The sequence below is a fragment of the Protopterus annectens genome, chromosome 2.part2, assembly GCF_019279795.1.
Source record: "Protopterus annectens isolate FY-2018-M chromosome 2.part2, PAN1.0, whole genome shotgun sequence".
Taxonomy (NCBI): Eukaryota; Metazoa; Chordata; order Ceratodontiformes; family Protopteridae; genus Protopterus; species Protopterus annectens.
The window spans coordinates 894081105-894093829 of NC_056730.1; positions in this window are offsets into that span (position 1 = coordinate 894081105).

The window sequence follows — 12725 nt, forward strand, 5'->3', positions numbered from 1 at the left end:
ATCCTCACCCCTGGGTCTAATAGCTGAGACCTGCTGATACACCGGCAGCTTTCAACACATCCTCCTGGTCATCTCAGGATGTAAACCACGCAGTGCTGTTATTACAGGAGTATGTTAACACATAGGTGGGTTTGGAGGCTGAATCAGCTGAGGTTAACACGTTTTGCATAAATGTGGTTTATATTCATGTCTAACAAAATGACTTGATTCAAAGCATCTAATAAAACTATAAATCAAGATAAAGACAATTATAGTTTTGCTAAACTTAAGATAGCATAGGCTTTCTGGTATTTACATTGTTTTGTGCCTCGTTCTTTTCCACAAAACAGCCTATGTGTATAACGTTAAAGAATAACACTGCAGCACGCACTCTTAAAGCACAACCTTGTCAATGTGTACTAGGAATGCTACAGATGTCGCTCTCAAGGTCACAGAGATTCACCTTCTCAGTTTGCTGCCCACCTCACTCTAAACCTCCCACAAAACTGCAAGATACACAATTACAAATAAAGAAATAGGACTGTAAATGAGTTTTCTAATCTTTCTATTGAACTCTCTGCCTGAGTTATTATAAAACTGATGAACAATTCTGATGCTGGCTTGCTGGTTAGAAAGCTAATAAACTGCTACAATGTTCCATTTTCTGAACTTCAGCCCAATCCACAAAATGGGGTAATCATACTGTCAAGCTTTAAACAGAGTTGGCATTTTGATTCATTAGCTAAGCTTTAGTTAATGCTTAGCTGTGGGTCCCAGGGCTCAGGATTTACACACAAGGTCCTTAAGGAATGAGAAGTCTGTGTAGGTAATATTTCTTCAGTTAGCATTTTAAACCGCATTCCATCAAAATATACTTTTACAGAGAGACAGCATGTGTGTGTGTGTGTGTGTGTGTGTGTGTGTGTGTGTGTGTGTGTGTGTGTGTATGCGTGCATCTGTGTAGGGTGGGAACAGCATTCCACAAAGTAATCAAACTAATGGCAGCTTGGTTATGCTGTATATCAAAAGTGGCTGTTGAACATAAATATATCAGCATGAACCATTCTGGATGGATCTCAGTGTATGAGGGCATCACTTCATTCAGCTTTTGTCATCGACAACTTTGACAATTTAATATATGGAAATATTTTATTTTTGGGAAATCAAATGTTTTTCAGATTGTGTAAATTAAATTGTAAGGATTCAAAAATTCCTAGTATGTAGATATTAATAAAATACTGGGGATAAGCCATAATTTGATTTAGAAAAAATAGTTTATTTTTTTAGATGTGACAACCAAAGCACACTTGCACACTAAGCAATGAAGGCTGTGATGAGTAGCAAAGGTATACAGACTGGGTGATGTGTGGTTATGACACAATTTAAAGAAAAACCTGAAAGACATTAAAAAGTATCTCCTCCTGCAAGAGATGGTTGCCAGAGGTAAAAACTACATGCAACCGGCTATGCAACAAGACTGTAATTCTTAAAGTGTCCCAGCATGTTCTTGGGCTTCACACATACACTACTGTGTGTGATGCCTACAGCAGCACAATGCAGTTTCTCTCCAGGTAGTCCTTTTTTTGTTTTGGTTCTTTATTATTAAGTCAGTCATAAAAACTATGATTTTATTTATACTAATGCCAGGTCAACTTATCTCCTGGTGGCATCACAGAAAGGATAGGATGAAGGTGCATCATAAGTTTCACTGGACAAACCATTTTATGATGTCCGTTAATACCTGTGGATGCAACCCCATGCAATCATGCAAACACAACCAAGGGAAAGATCAATTTTCTGGCCATATTTTTAATAAAAAGTTTACAAAGATTTATTTTAAAGAACATCACAAAAAGGATCAGGAATGGGGGGGGGGGTGAATGTACAGCTGCACTGTTGAACTGCGATTTTCAGATGTCAAGATGCATAACGTGATTGTTCAGGGACACTTTAAACATCTCCATCTCTCCTCCAGAATCACAAATCTGCAGCCTGAGAGGTTTGGAAAGGTAACTTATTACCACCAAAGCTGGAAGGGTGTTCTATTAAGACTGGAAGCGCATGATCAAATATGTATTCAGTGGATAAAAAATTAATCTTCACTGTTATAACCCGTTTCATAAATCCCTGTTCACAGCATACCCCATATATGGCCAGCTTCGGAAAATATGAGCACAACTCTTGGGAATTCACTTCAATGTCTGCTACTTTTGCCAAAGGTGACTTTCTGATCAATTACACTGTTAAAGCTGTTTGCAAACATGGGTGAACTGGGTTGCCGTAAAGGAGTACTTCTTCCAACTTCTAAGGTGCTAACATCCTTGGAGTGAATTATGATATGTAGGGTGTAGAGGGGTCACAGTACACGACACAGGGAGGAATGAAAATCACTACCTAAAAATAAAAATGAAAAATTGCTACTTAAAGTTTTGTACTTTCAATGCTTCCGTGCATCAGCTGTTGTTGGTTATAGAAGTAGTTTAATGCTATTTCACAAATTATGTGCTCAAAGGAAATTGAAAAAATGGTGATTTTCTCCAAGTCTGTGTGACCTCAGAGGTACAGAGTTTAGGTGGGAGGACAAAGAGACCCTATACTAGAGGTACAAGGCGTACAAAGCTATAAAAAGTACAGTGATGGCTCCACAATTGTGAAATTCTGAGTGATTTTTGATGTTCAGACCTTCAGGTTAAGATTTTTCAAGTCTTGATTTAGTGAGACTCACTGGGCCAGATTCCAGAAGACTTGCTGTCATTATAACTGACTTACTGGGGTTTAAAGTCTATCTACATAAAGCAAGCTTACACCAGAGTAAGTTACTTTTAGAATTGGGTCCACTGTTTAATTTCTGATTAATAGAATACATGAATATAACGGCTTTCTTTCAATCAAAACTGCAGTGGACTGATTCATTCGTCTAAAGCCTCTAGTTTTTTTTTCACCCAACATTCAAAATAATGTATTAATAAATTTGCTCCAGTTTCTGCAAAATTGCCATTAGGCATTACAGAAGTAACATACAATTAAAAATTTAGTGATCGGGGCTGTGAAAATGTGGCATGGAGTAGTGAAAGCAACTGCTACAACAGGTTCAAAAAATCTACAAACAAAATGCTGAAAAACAATGTCTGAGAAACAGACAAGAATGATGAAGTGCTGGGGTAACTTACACCATTCAAAACACTGAACGGAAACAAAAGAAACCGAAGTAAAACATACAACATGGAAGGTTAAGCAGGGCAGCACAGTGCCTCAGTGGTTGTCTTTGCCACATACAGGGTCCATGGTTCACTGACTTCCAGTCACTGTGTGGAATTTACATGCTCTCGCTGTCTCTACCACAGTTTACTTTGGTTTCCTTCTGCCTCCTATAAACATGGGGGCTGACAGTATCTTAAGTGGAGCTATTATGGGAGCCAGCTGAGCTGCAAACTGCAGTGGTCAGTGAAACAAAAAGTAATAGTGCGTTCCTATTGTCATAGCTACCCCAGCAGTATACAGAGCCCGAGCCCTCCCAGGCTCACCTGCTGCTGTAATCCATAACCATACCTTCTCAACCTCCACAGACAGACATCAGGGGCAAAGCTCTTCAGAATCACAGACATCTGGCCAAAATCAGGAGAGCCAGTTACCATAATCTCTGCATATTCACCAAAGCAGTATACCTCCTATTTCAAGTAGGACAGTGGAGTTTTGCACAAGCTGGACCATGATGCCATACATGATCCATATGGACACACATCCACAAGGGAATAAGGCATCCAAATGCTCCCCCCATCATAACATGAAAGGCCTGCTTGCCCACTGGAACTCTTACAGAAGACTAACACTCAATAGTTCTTAAAGGGCTTTATCTGTTGAAGAAGGACTCGCTCAAATCATGTGTTAATTGGGGTAGTGCCTGACACAACAAGTGAGTCAATTAGGAAAGGATGGCAGGAACAGATTTCAGTGGTAAGAGAGCTGAAATATGAAACATATTTGAATGTCTCTACTTTCTTCGGCATTTAATTCCAAATTTGCCAGCATTGTAAGGCCAAATTATGGTGAAACATCAAGTGTTTTGGTAGCCTTGGTTCATGAATAAGCACTAGCCAGCATGAGCACAGAAATGGGCTGAGGAATCATGGCTGCTCTGAAAGTGTTTAATGGCAGAGCTGCAGCATCCTGATTGGAATGTAAGCATGTGAGCTTGCTCTGTGGAAAAGGGGTGGCATACAAATCGGTGAAGATGTCAGAAATGCATGAAGCCGGACAGAGACAGTCAGTCCCTAAGCACTTCCTTTGATTTGGTGACGAAGAAGCTGTTGGTCCAGTTACATTTGCTGTTTACTGTGGGTGGAGGTCTCACAGGGGTATTTCAGAAGCACTTAGTACAGTAATGTCATAAAACTGGAAAAGGCTAGAAATGGGAGAGAGGGTTAACACACACAAGTATACACTGCACCACAATAAGCACACTTCTTAACCTTCATACACTAAAACAAGTGTTTTAGCTTAATATTTCTGAGAACTGAACAAGGAAATGCATGAAAACTACAAACTGATAGGAAAATGAAAACATACATCCTCATTTAGCATTAACGGCAGCTATTGAAACATTGGAAATTATACCGTTTATTTCAACAAAGTTTAGCTTTTGCATTTTATGATGAGGATTTCTGCTTTGCCAACTAGGTATGTCAGTTTTACTAACATCATTGAAGTAAAAATAAAAAAAGTAATAAAGAAACCAGATATAGCAACAAAGTAGCAACAAGCAGCAAAGAAAACCACAAAGTAGCCCACAAAATGCAGAAACACTTTATGCCTCTGACGTCTCGGCCTAAGCCTTCAAGGAGTAAAGAACTTACAAAATGCACAATACATATATATCAATCACAAACTAATTAAACAATAAAAACAATTAAATTAACACCCTCCAATTGAATTCTTCATTTAACCCATGAGGGTACAGAGTGTCAAATTTTAAAATGTAGATAGCTTCCTTAGATAGCAAATAATGCTTTATGTTACAAGTATCAAAACAGGACAAACTTATTTTTTCCAAAACAGTACCTTGAAGCCCCTCATTTTTGCTATCATGGATTTTTTTAAAATGCATAGCCACAGAACTTTCCTCTTTCTTATTAACAATATCCCTAGCATGTTCCATTAATCTCAACTTAAATGCCCTTTTGGTTTCCCCAATATAAAATTTATTACATGGGCATCTAAGTGCATAAATCACACCTTCAGAATTACAGGTAAAATGGTTACATGTATTAAAGCCCACATTATTTATATAAGGAAAACTATTAACTACAAAGTTACATGCTCTACATTTGCCACACCTAAAAGTACCACTAGGGGGTATACTATCAGCAAAACTAACAGAGGGCAAAGAGAATTTGCTGTTCACCAAAAAATTTTGGATATTCCTACCTCTCTTATAAGAAAATCTCAATCTACCACCTAACCATAAAGCCACGTTATTAAATGAAACAAAATATTCCCAATAATATTTAACCAACCTAACCAATTCAGCACTAAAATTACTATATGTAGTCACAAAATATAAAATCTCATACTGTTTGTTAGTTTCCAAGCTAGGTGTTAAGGTATATTTTTTATGTATATTATTATTAATTCTCCTAACACCTATATTAAACAACCTTTCATAACTTCTCTGAACCAGTTCATCACTATATCTTCTACGTTTAAACATTCCAATAGTTGCATCTAATTCCCGATGGAGAATAGATTCAACATTGCATAATCTAGACACCCTCAACATTTCACCATATGGTAAAGCCTCTAATGTATGAGGGGGATGACAACTCCCCCATGCACATATTGAGTACCTTCATCAAATTTTCTATTAACTGATGTTTCCAATCTATTACCATCCTTAATATTTAACACAACATCCAAAAAAGAAACATTCACACCCATTTTAAAACCATCAAATTCTAACAAAAATCTATTATTATGTAATTCTGAAATAAAATTATCAACAAAAACCTCACCACCTTGAACAAGAAAAATTAAATCGTCAATAAACCTATAATATCTAATAACATATTTACAGAAAAAAGAATTTCTATACAAATACTCAGACTCAAAAAGGCACATAGCCAAATTTGCATACATGGGGGCAAAAGCTGCCCCCATGGCTGTACCTTTTTTTTGTCTATAGAGACTATTATTAAACTCAAAAAATTATGTGTTAAACAAAAATAAATAAGTTCTCTGATATATTCTGTAACTGGATAATCACCCAAAAAAAACCCTTAAGGCCTCCATGCCAAATTCATGGCTTATGTTTGTATATAAGCTCTTAACATCAAGGGTTAACCAGTACATACTCTCATTCCACTCAACATCCTTAATTTTATTCAAAAAATCAAAAACATCACAAATATATGAAGGTAAAGTTCTAACTGTTGGTAACAAAAAACTATGTAAAAAAAAGTCCTATATTATGTACGAAATAATTACATCCAGAAACAATGGGTCTTCCAGGAGGTGATACTAAGCTTTTATGTATTTTTGGTAAGCAATAAAACAAGGGCATTCTACAACCTTCTATATTAAACTTTCTTTTAACATCTGCATCTGAAAAATAACCCAATCTCTCACCTTTCTTCATTAATTCAATATACTCAGAAACAGAGTCACTGTACATAATAAATTCCACCTTTTCATAGACATTATCATTATTTAAATGCTCCTCACACATTTTAAGATATTGTGAAAAATGCATAACAACCAATTTATTACCTTTATCAGAAGGTTTAAATACAATTTCCTTCATTTTACTTAGCATTAGTAAAGCCTTCCATTCCTTCTGGGTTAAGTTATAATAAATATCAGATTTACTCCTCAGAAACTCATTATGTGCACGTTCAATAGAGAAATTCAATAAACTGGTGAAATGTGTAACATCATTATTCAAAACTGAGGGCATAAAATTACTTTTTGATTTAATACATTCAGTGTCTAACTTATAATAAGCATTACATATATTGTCAGAATCACAGGTATGAAAACTATCCATAGATGAATCAAGGCTGTCACTAGATAAAACTTCATTCATATCCACATTTAAGTTACGAAAAAAACTTTTCAAATGCAGTTTCCTACAAAACCTAAAAACATCACTTTTAATATCATACAGTCGAGATACGACTGTAGGAATAAACTTAAGTCCACAATTAAGAACTGCAAGTTCAAGCTCAGAAAACGAGTGGCCAGAAAGATTAACGACATAATTAGACATGAAAGGTAAAGAAAGGCAACTACCATTTACCTCTCTTGTAACCCCCATGCAAATGCTGTTCCTTCTGTGCTGATGCCTGTGCTTCTCGTTGACGTTTTCTTCCCTGTTGACCTCCCTTAAAGTTTGCATTTTCACCACGAAAAGTCTGTTGAAATCGATAAGGATGTTGTGCAGCTGGCAATACAGGGAATTCAGAATTCAAGTCCCCTTCCTCTTCATAAGATGTATTAAAGCCTTCTGAGGCGGAATAGGACGAGTTGTGATTCCGCACATCCCCAACTTGATTTTGAAAACAAACGCAATTACGTAGCTTCTTTCTATTGGCTCTTGAAAGAAAAGCCTTGCTGTTTTCATAATCACGTAGATCTCTAAGTAATTTCCCTTTCTTTCTTTCTAGTAACACAGTTTCATATTCTTTCAATTTGATGTTGATATTACACAAAAAATCATCTACTATAGGGGTAGAAGTACATTTCAAGAGATTCTCACACAGTTTTTTAATTTCAGCACCCAGTTCCTTCTGTTTTACTCTGTCCCATTCAATAAGTATTTGGACCCATTCAGAGGCACAAGTATGTGCAGCTGCTACCCAGCGTTTGTGAAAAGCAATATCAGTGTCTTTTTCTAAATCAAATGGAGAACATGGGTCCTTATACGCCCTCAAACCACGAGGTGTAATGTCCAAATCAGCATATTTCTGTAAGCCAGAAAGATTAAAAAATGTAGCAGTTTCTTTCCACATACATTTTTCTAATTCTTCAAAAGCAGACTTGTTTTCAGGATTAAGAGACACAGGTAATGTCCGACCTACATTATTAAAAGGATTTGGGTGGCGTTTGTTCCTATCTTCTTCCTATTTCTCCCAAGTTGTAAGCACATTCCCCACCACATTTCTCTGAATAGAACCACGCTCCAGGCGATCTGTAGAGTTGGTGAGGAAATTATCAAGAGACCTTTGAGTACCATCCACACTGTCTCGAAAAATACGCGGTAGATGCAATTGTGGATCACTAGCCATGGAACCAAATATAGCAACGAAGTAGCAACAAGCAGCAAAGAAAACCACAAAGTAGTCCACAAAATGCAGAAACACTTTATTCCTCTGATGTCTCGGCCTAAGCCTTCAAGGAGTAAAGAACTTACAAAATGCACAATACATATATATCAATCACAAACTAATTAAACAATAAAAACAATTAAATTAACACCCTCCAATTGAATTCTTCATTTAACCCATGAGGGTACAGAGTGTCAAATTTTAAAATGTAGATAGCTTCCTTAGATAGCAAATAATGCTTTATGTTACAAGTATCAAAACAGGACAAACTTATTTTTTCCAAAACAGTACCTTGAAGCCCCTCATTTTTGCTTTCATAGAATTTTTTAAATGCATAGCCACAGAACTTTCCTCTTTCTTATTAACAATATCCCTAGCATGTTCCATTAATCTCAACTTAAATGCCCTTTTGGTTTCCCCAATATAAAATTTATTACATGGGCATCTAAGTGCATAAATCACACCTTCAGAATTACAGGTAAAATGGTTACATGTATTAAAGCCCACATTATTTATATAAGGAAAACTATTAACTACAAAGTTACATGCTCTACATTTGCCACACCTAAAAGTACCACTAGGGGGTATACTATCAGCAAAACTAACAGAGGGCAAAGAGAATTTGCTGTTCACCAAAAAATTTTGGATATTCCTACCTCTCTTATAAGAAAATCTCAATCTACCACCTAACCATAAAGCCACGTTATTAAATGAAACAAAATATTCCCAATAATATTTTACCAACCTAACCAATTCAGCACTAAAATTACTATATGTAGTCACAAAATATAAAATCTCATACTGTTTGTTAGTTTCCAAGCTAGGTGTTAAGGTATATTTTTTATGTATATTATTATTAATTCTCCTAACACCTATATTAAACAGCCTTTCATAACTTCTCTGAACCAGTTCATCACTATATCCTCTACGTTTTAACATTCCAATAGTTGCATCTAATTCCCGATGGAGAATAGATTCAACATTGCATAATCTAGACACCCGCAACATTTCACCATATGGTAAAGCCTCTAATGTATGAGGGGGATGACAACTCCCCCCATGCACATATTGAGTACCTTCATCAAATTTTCTATTAACTGATGTTTCCAATCTATTACCATCTTTAATATTTAACACAACATCCAAAAAAGAAACATTCACACCCATTTTAAAACCATCAAATTCTAACAAAAATCTATTATTATGTAATCCTGAAATAAAATTATCAACAAAAACCTCACCACCTTGAACAAGAAAAATTAAATCGTCAATAAACCTATAATATCTAATAACATATTTACAGAAAAAAGAATTTCTATACAAATACTCAGACTCAAAAAGGCCCATAGCCAAATTTGCATACATGGGGGCAAAAGCTGCTCCCATGGCCGTACCTTTTTTTTGTCTATACAGACTATTATTAAACTCAAAAAATTATGTGTTAAACAAAAATAAATAAGTTCTCTGATATATTCTGTAACTGGATAATCACCCCCAAAAAAAACCTTAAGGCCTCCATGCCAAATTCATGGCTTATGTTTGTATATAAGCTCTTAACGTCAAGGGTTAACCAGTACATACTCTCATTCCACTCAACATCCTTAATTTTATTCAAAAAATCAAAAACATCACAAATATATGAAGGTAAAGTTCTAACTGTTGGTAACAAAAAACTATGTAAAAAAAAGTCCTATATTATGTAAGAAATAATTACATCCAGAAACAATGGGTCTTCCAGGAGGTGATACTAAGCTTTTATGTATTTTTGGTAAGCAATAAAACAAGGGCATTCTACAACCTTCTATATTAAACTTTCTTTTAACATCTGCATCTGAAAAATAACCCAGTCTCTCACCTTTCTTCATTAATTCAATATACTCAGAAACAGAGTCACTGTACGTAATAAATTCCACCTTTTCATAGACATTATCATTATTTAAATGCTCCTCACACATTTTAAGATATTGTGAAAAATGCATAACAACCAATTTATTACCTTTATCAGAAGGTTTAAATACAATTTCCTTCATTTTACTTAGCATTAGTAAAGCCTTCCATTCCTTCTGGGTTAAGTTATAATAAATATCAGATTTACTCCTCAGAAACTCATTATGTGCACGTTCAATAGAGAAATTCAATAAATTGGTGAAATGTGTAACATCATTATTCAAAACTGAGGGCATAAAATTACTTTTTGATTTAATACATTCAGTGTCTAACTTATAATAAGCATTACATATATTGTCAGAATCACAGGTATGAAAACTATCCATAGATGAATCAAGGCTGTCACTAGATAAAACTTCATTCATATCCACATTTAAGTTACAAAAAAAACTTTTCAAATGCAGTTTCCTACAAAACCTAAAAACATCACTTTTAATATCATACAGTCGAGATACGACTGTGGGAATAAACTTAAGTCCACAATTAAGAACTGCAAGTTCAAGCTCAGAAAACGAGTGGCCAGAAAGATTAACGACATAATTAGACATGGAAGGTAAAGAAAGGCAACTACCATTTACCTCTCTTGTAACCCCCATGCAAATGCTGTTCCTTCTGTGCTGATGCCTGTGCTTCTCGTTGACGTTTTCTTCCCTGTTGACCTCCCTTAAAGTTTGCGTTTTCACCACGAAAAGTCTGTTGAAATCGATAAGGATGTTGTGCAGCTGGCAATACAGGGAATTCAGAATTCAAGTCCCCTTCCTCTTCATAAGATGTATTAAAGCCTTCTGAGGCGGAATAGGACGAGTTGTGATTCCGCACATCCCCAACTTGATTTTGAAAACGAACGCAATTACGTAGCTTCTTTCTATTGGCTCTTGAAAGAAAAGCCTTGCCGTTTTCATAATCACGTAGATCTCTAAGTAATTTCCCTTTCTTTCTTTCTAGTAACACAGTTTCATATTCTTTCAATTTGATGTTGATATTACACAAAAAATCATCTACTATAGGGGTAGAAGTACATTTCAAGAGATTCTCACACAGTTTTTTAATTTCAGCACCCAGTTCCTTCTGTTTTACTCTGTCCCATTCAATAAGTATTTGGACCCATTCAGAGGCACAAGTATGTGCAGCTGCTACCCAGCGTTTGTGAAAAGCAATATCAGTGTCTTTTTCTAAATCAAATGGAGAACATGGGTCCTTATACGCCCTCAAACCACGAGGTGTAATGTCCAAATCAGCATATTTCTGTAAGCCAGAAAGGTTAAAAAATGTAGCAGTTTCTTTCCACATACATTTTTCTAATTCTTCAAAAGCAGACTTGTTTTCAGGATTAAGAGACACAGGTAATGTCCGACCTACATTATTAAAAGGATTTGGGTGGCGTTTGTTCCTATCTTCTTCCCATTTCTCCCAAGTTGTAAGCACATTCCCCACCACATTTCTCTGAATAGAACCACACTCCAGGTGATCTGTAGAGTTGGTGAGGAAATTATCAAGAGACCTTTGAGTACCATCCACATTGTCTCGAAAAATACACGGTAGATGCAATTGTGGATCACTAGGCATGGAACCAAATATAGCAACGAAGTAGCAACAAGCAGCAAAGAAAACCACAAAGTAGTCCACAAAATGCAGAAACACTTTATTCCTCTGATGTCTCGGCCTAAGCCTTCAAGGAGTAAAGAACTTACAAAATGCACAATACATATATATCAATCACAAACTAATTAAACAATAAAAACAATTAAATTAACACCCTCCAATTGAATTCTTCATTTAACCCATGAGGGTACAGAGTGTCAAATTTTAAAATGTAGATAGCTTCCTTAGATAGCAAATAATGCTTTATGTTACAAGTATCAAAACAGGACAAACTTATTTTTTCCAAAACAATACCTTGAAGCCCCTCATTTAATGTAATAAAGAAACCAGGACAGAAACATTCAAAAACAACAAGTTTAATAAAAATCTACTCGGCAACACAGCCATGCTATTTCAAGAGATACAAAACAGTCAATAAAAAAATACAGGTTTGAATAGATTGATCATATGTAAGGCTTACAAATAAAGGTTACATAATTAAGGGCCTCCAATCACACTCTTGGTTCAATGGATGATGCTTCAGCATGTTAAATTTTATAATAAACTCAGTCTCTTTCTGCACTAATATATGCTTCCCACCCCTGTGCATACTGCAGTGTTTGCTCATTTATTATTATCATAGGATCATAGGATTATAGGAGGTTATTAGGCTAATGGCCCTAGGGCCCTTACAAGCCTAGCCAAGTACAACCCCTTTTCCCAAGAATACCAAGGTATTAAGTGGAACTAAGTCAACAACTACTGCCCCTGTCCAAAAGGGGCACAGGTGAAACTCCCAGTGTAAATTTGTGTTTTTCCATCCAAACTATGCTTAAATAGGGTCAACAAGGGGCTTTGCTTCACCTGAACTGGAAGTTCGTTCCAGAGGAGAGGTAACAT